Source organism: Nicotiana tomentosiformis, chromosome 12 (assembly GCF_000390325.3).
Source record: "Nicotiana tomentosiformis chromosome 12, ASM39032v3, whole genome shotgun sequence".
NCBI classification, from domain to species: domain Eukaryota; kingdom Viridiplantae; phylum Streptophyta; class Magnoliopsida; order Solanales; family Solanaceae; genus Nicotiana; species Nicotiana tomentosiformis.
The window spans coordinates 21,144,278-21,151,204 of NC_090823.1; positions in this window are offsets into that span (position 1 = coordinate 21,144,278).

A 6,927-nucleotide genomic window follows, 5' to 3' on the forward strand; every position below is an offset into this window, starting at 1 on the left:
TCTGATGCATACAAGTGTTGTTGTATGCAATTTAGAAAATTTTAGACCAACACATGAAGCTTTGTTCTCATAAGCAATAGTTTAGCCATTAATAGGAAGTATTTAATGCAAAACCATCTTGGATATAAACCAGCGTTATCAAGATGAACTGTCTTGATTTTATAATCTGAAAATTATGCTCTTAATTGAGAAAAGCAATTCAAATACCAAACTGCAGGTTGACAATGATCGCACATGTAACCATTTCATATATGCATCTATAAGTGGTTCACATGATAGGTGAATGGACCCATATTCACCTTTTATATATTTCAGAATTAGAGGTCATAGTCCCAACTTTGGCTAGTATAATCATATTATTATGAGAACAAACAACACAATAGAATTCTTGAAGAATCTTCTAGTTTTTCAATATATGCTTATCAGAATTCTCAATTAGCTCATCATATTTAAACCAGATGGCAAATAAAAACTTTCAATTTATTATGGCATATGCTATCTTTAAGTAAACTTCTAGTTTACTATGGTGCAAACTTTTATATCAGTAAACTTCTGATTTACTGTGGCTACTTTTGTATCAGTAAATTTCTGATTTACTATAGTTACTTTTGCCTCAGTTAAAATTTATGGTTTACTGTGACTGCTACGTGATGTAGTACAAATTAAATAATAAGGGGGTAATTTCTCACATATATATTTACCCCTTATGATTGTGAAAACATGAAGATTTTCAATATTTCAATCATTTGTAGTCTCAGTATGATTGTCATTTGTATTAGTAAACTTCAGGTTTATCATAACATATGTTTTGACCATAATCATATAATATGAATGACATATTTGTATATAAGCTCTTCGAGAGCCTTCATTTATTATCCACAATCTAATATTATTCGGACACTACTTGTGTCATGTGTCTTCTAGACAAGCAGTTAGCTCTTCAAGAGTTTTTGATACATTTTGTACTATCAAATATTGCTCAGACACTTCTGGTATCATGAGAGAAAATCATAATCAAATGAACAATATAAAGACAATTCTAAATTTATAAATATCATAAATTAAGAATTTCAGTATTTTTACCAACTTTGTGACTAGTGTCTCCTTCAGGGAGAAACGCTATTAACATCTGAATATTTTATATCAAAGCGGCAACCACATAATCATTACATTCTTCAGGGAAAGATACACGAGTTGTTATTTTCTTCGAGATAGTTAATAACAACTAACCATAACATATCAATGTGGTTATAATAGAAAGTATTCTACAAGAATCTTTTTGCCTTAGAATAAAAAAATTTCAAAGATGTTTGACGTACAACAGGTACATGCGGCTAAGATCTTTATGCCACAAAAATAATATTTATATCCTTTATTATTCCACCTCTTCAAGAGGTGAGTTGTGATATTTCTTCATTCACTCAAGGGAATAAAAATATGTTTCAAAAATAACTTTGAATAGCTCATTATTTTATTTAGTCACATAAAGATACCGCTTCAAAATATTTTCTTACTTCAAGAGAAAATTTCAATTGTTTTACTACTTCAGGAGCCACATAAAGACACTGCTTCAAAATATTTTCTTACTTCATGAGAAAATTTCAATTGTTTTACTACTTCAGGAGCAAATTTAAAATATAAAATGTTGAGTATATATTCTCTCAATCATATTACCTCTTCTGGAGGTGAATTGTTATATATTTACATCAAGAGTGCGTTCATATTTACAAGCTTTATTAATATTGTCACATTCACTTTAGGGAATGGATTAATACTTATCAAAAGTTCTCATTCTTCAGGGAACGGAACATAATTATTTGAATGTGCATTAATCACACCAAATTGTGCGATGACTTAGAAGCTCTTTTAATATAATGCTACTTCAGGAGCAAATCGATACATGCATGTAATATAGAGAATATTTCTCTAGCTTATCTTCAATTGTAACCATAGAAAGCCTAAATTATCACTTCTGGTGGTCATAGGCATATACCACTTCTGGTGGTTAATAAAATTTAGTTACAATAAGATATAAGATACATAACCACTTCTGGTGGTTGTATATTTCTTGCAAACTCTGCTAGAGTTTAAGTGGATCTAACAATATTATCCACTTTATAATCTTTTATTAAGATAGTAAGGATGAAAACAAATACCAAAATAGGTATTGTATACGTAGCATATAACTAAGCAAGCGATGATAAAGATATTAAACCAAATATAAGTAAAAGGCTCAAATTACTTTACATAAATTTGGCCACTCCAAGCGTAAGTAATATCCACATTATAACTGCCAAGAAGAAAAACTCACCACCTCAAGGATATAATCTGCCTTATGATGCTCGGAATGAATAAGATCTAATCACGGACGTAATACTGTCGCCTTACATCGGAGATGAATACTGAAATAGAAATTAAATTCGAAGTAAGTGCTCAAAATGGCAGAGTCTCGTGCTGATAACGTGTTATAAAATAAATATTGTGAAGTAAATAAATCGAAGACAAGTATAGAGAGAGATTGATATATTATTCAACTTCAAACTCATGTACATAATGAACTGAAATCTCCTCTATTTATAGATGAAAGGAAGCTGATGTGTAAGCTGCTACTGCACGCTGCTGTGTAAGCTGCTACTGCACGCTGCTATTGCAAGTTGTTGTGTAAGCTGCTATTGTACCCTATATAAATAATCTTCTATCGGAGGTAATATTTATCCATAACGGAGTACCGAAGGGATAAACTCATTGTAGCAGATATAGATAATCTTCTACCGGGGGTAATATTTATCCATAATGGAGTACCGAAAGGATAAAATTCTTCAGGAGGCTTATTTCCAATAGAGTACTAAATAGATAAATATATTTACAGTGGAGTCCCATATGGATAAGCTTCTTCGAGAAGCTTATTTACAATAGAGTTCTAATTGAACATCCATAATATAATATATTTATAACAAAAATTAATTTTACCAAAGTATAATGAATCACTTTCCTTATTTTTTTTATTTTTTATTCTTTTAGTGGTGGAAAAGTTGGATTGAAGAAGAACAATATAATTTGTGTGGTGAAAAACCTTACTGCATCTCTAGGATTTAATGAAAATGGATCTTACAATTTGGTATTAGTGAAATGATTATGAGGTGCGCTTAAAATTGGCTGCCTATGTTATAAAAAATAAAATAAAACCCTTACAATTTCCAATTTCAATATGTAGAATACAAAAGGTCTACCTCCCCTTGAAATTTGAATAATAGACTCTCTTTTTATTTTTGACAATTAATTACACAAAAATATGTTTATTTTTGTTTTATAAACATGTCATCTCAATATAATTTTTACTATAAATGTTTATCTGTAATATAAAAAATTTACCAGCGCCTCACTAGCAATATTAGATAAAATTTGTTACACTATACCATAGTGCATTCAAAAAATTATATATCAATGCAGTTTATTACCAAATTTACTTTAATGCTTTTATGAAGCCTAAAAAATTAGTTTATTAAAAATTCTATATATTTATTTTTTCTCATTTGGGTATTAATAGTTTTTTTATCTTTGGCTGGTTTTGAATTTTTTTGACTCTGACACATAGTTGACAGATTGATAAGCAATAAAAGTGATTAAAAAGTTACCAAGAATTAAGGCTTGTTTGAACGTCTGCTAAGCATTAAATTTTACTTAAATATTCTCTATAGATTTTTTATGGTAACAGTAACCTTGAAAATCAAAATTAGTAAAACAAAATTAAACCTATGCACGGATGCTTGTAGAAATGGACATCTCGCAGGAATTGCCTGATAAGATACTGATTGAAGAGGCACGTGGAAAATGCAAGGAACAAACTCTGGAATATGAACGAAACCAACATATTGTGAGGAATGCCTATAGGTAGGGAAACATACAGAGGAGTGCACAAAGTTACAAGTAGCCCAGAGGCAGCCCAAATATGTTACTCAAGAAAACCATATGCCACCCAACAACAGCAAGTGAAAGCAACGAGACAACAGAAAAGAAAATAACCAACATCCCAGTGGAGAGTGAAGTCTGTGTCTGAGCAATCACAGATACAACATGAGGTTATACCCGAACAATCCTCTAAGAATCAGGAGGAAACAATATCAGCAGTACCTCTACAACAAAGGGATAGAGGGAAGCAGATGATGATGCCTCAAGGACATGTACAACAGAAGGGAGCCTTATCAAATGCAAACTTAGAAAATCTGCTGAGAAGGAATAGATACAGCCCTTTGAGAATTCAAGATGATAGCAGCACTAACAAGGTGACTGAATGGGTTGGCCTCAATGAGGAAAATCCCCCATGATCATAAGCTCATGGAACATAAGAGGGATGAAGAAGCCCTTCAAGCAGAAAGAACTCAAGGTATTTCTGCTAAAAAATAATATCACTCTACTGGGATGCCTTGAGACAAAGATAAAGCCTAGGAGGGTTACAAAAGTTTGAGCTAAATTTAGCAAAGATTGGAAGGTGTATTTCGATGATGTTATAAATGAGAGGGGAATGATCTGGCTATTGTGGAAAGAGCAAATGGTTCAGGTTCATATAGTGATGGCTAGCGATCAACTGGTACATTGCAAGGTGAAAGACAAGAGTTCACAATTTACATGCGACATAACATTTGTGTATGGAAAGAATACTATAGCTGAAAGAAGGATCCTATGGGAACAAATAAGAAAAATACACAATAATATGTAAGAGTCATGGTTGGTTATAGGTGATTTCAATAATGTATTATCTGCTGATGATCGAATCAATGAGAAACCTGTGCAGCAAGCTGAATTGATGGATTTTCAAAGATGTATAGCTGATACTGGTTTGGGACAACTTAACAAGATGGGTTGCCAATGGTCCTGATGTAATAAGAGGGAGGCAGAGCACATAATTTATAGCAAAATCGACTGGGCTTTTGGTAATACCTCTTGGCTTACATGATATAGCAGCCTTGAAGCTATATTTAAAAATCCTGGAGTATTAAACCATTCTCCTATTATCGTTAACACAAAAGTAGTCAAATCATATCTGCCAAAACCATTTAGACTCTAAAATGTGCTACTAATAATAAGAAATTTGAGAAAGATATGCACGATGTGTGGTATCAACAAATACATGGGCATACTATATACTCTATATGGGTAAAGTTACAGAGACTAAAAGACAAGGCATGATAGCTGAACAAAGAGGTATCTTCATTAGAGAGGAAACTTGACAATTTGAGAGTACAATTGTAGATTACTCAAGGAAAACTTGATGTGGATCCATTTAATAGTCAGTTGATCTCAGAAGAAAAAGAGTTGTTGCTGTAGATAGAAAAATGGGAGGGAATTAATGAGGATGCGACAGAGATCTAGAGCAATGTGGATAAAAGCTGGAGACCAAAATACTAATCTTTCATGTGCATCTAAAGGCTAGGTAGGCTAAGAACAGAATTGGTTCCATCTATAATGATCAAGGATCCAAAATCACTGAGCCAAAACTGATAGAGCAAGAATTCACAGGATTCTTCCAATCTTTATTGGGAACTTGTGATGTTGAATTGCCATGTATTGATATCGATACAGCCAGAAATGGACCTTGTCTTACCAAATAACAACAAAGAGAACTTAATAGCCCAATAACAGAAAAGGACATAGATCAGGCCCTCAAAGAATTGTGTAATAAAAAAGAACCAGGTATAGATGGATTCCCTGCTGAATTCTTTAAAACGCACTGGGGTCTTATTGGAGGATAAGTCAAACAAGCTATACATGAATTCTTTGAAAATGGGAAAATGTTTAGAAGTATTAACTGTACCACAATTACACTTGTAACGACCCGACCGGTCATTTTGAGCTTTAGTGCGTCGTTCGACGGTTTGAGGTCTTGAGTAGTTTCACTTCAGGTATTATGACTTGCGCGTGTGGTTGGAATTGAATTTTGGGACGTTCGGAGTTGATTTGAAAAGAAAACTCTCATTTCATAAGCTTTAAGTTGGAAGAATTGACTAAGGGCTGATTTTGTGTAGAAGGCCTCAGAATCGAGATTTGAAAGTTTTTTTAGAGAAGTTTGATCGGGAGTGAACTTTTTGATATCGGGATCGGATTCTGATTCTGAAAGTTGGAGTAGGTCTGTAATGTCAAATGTGACTTATGTGTAAAATTTGAGGTCAATCAGACGTGATTTGATAAGTTTCGGCATCAATTGTAAGAGTTTGAAGCTTCAAAGTTTATTAGGTTTGAATTGGAGGGTAATTCGTAGTTTCGATCTTATTTGGCATGATTTGAGTCCTCGACTAAGTTCTTAATGTATTTTGGGATGTGTTGGTATATTTGGTTGAGGTCCCGAGGGCCTCGGGTGGATTTCGGATGGTTAACAAATCGAGTTTGGACTTGGAAGACACTCTGAGGCAACTGATATCTGGTGCAATCGCACTTGCGTGAAAATGGCCGCAGGTGTGAGCGTGCATGTGCGGCGATATGGTCGCAGAAGAGACATTTGGACGGAGCTGGGATGGCTGCAGATGCGAGGATTTTTCCACATTTGCTAGTCCGCAGATGCGAGAAAAGCTCCGCAGAAGCGGAATATGAGCTGGCAGCTGGAGTCGCAGAAGCAGAAGGTCTCCGCATATGCGAGACCGCAAAGGCGCATTTGGCATCGCAGGTGCGGAGCTGTGCTGGGCAGGGGGTATGCGCAGGGCGAGGTTTTGGCCTCACCTACGAGACCGTAGATGCGGTGAAGCGCCCGCAAGTGCGGTAGTCGGGCTGGGCAGTATTCTTTTTAAACAAAGGGATTGGATCAATTTCACTTCATTTCGTCCATAGGAGCTGATTTTGGAATAATTTTGGAGTGCCATCTTTATCAGCTATTATGGGATAAGTGATTTCTTCACACTGTGAATTAAATACATGATTTTTATATGGATTCAAACA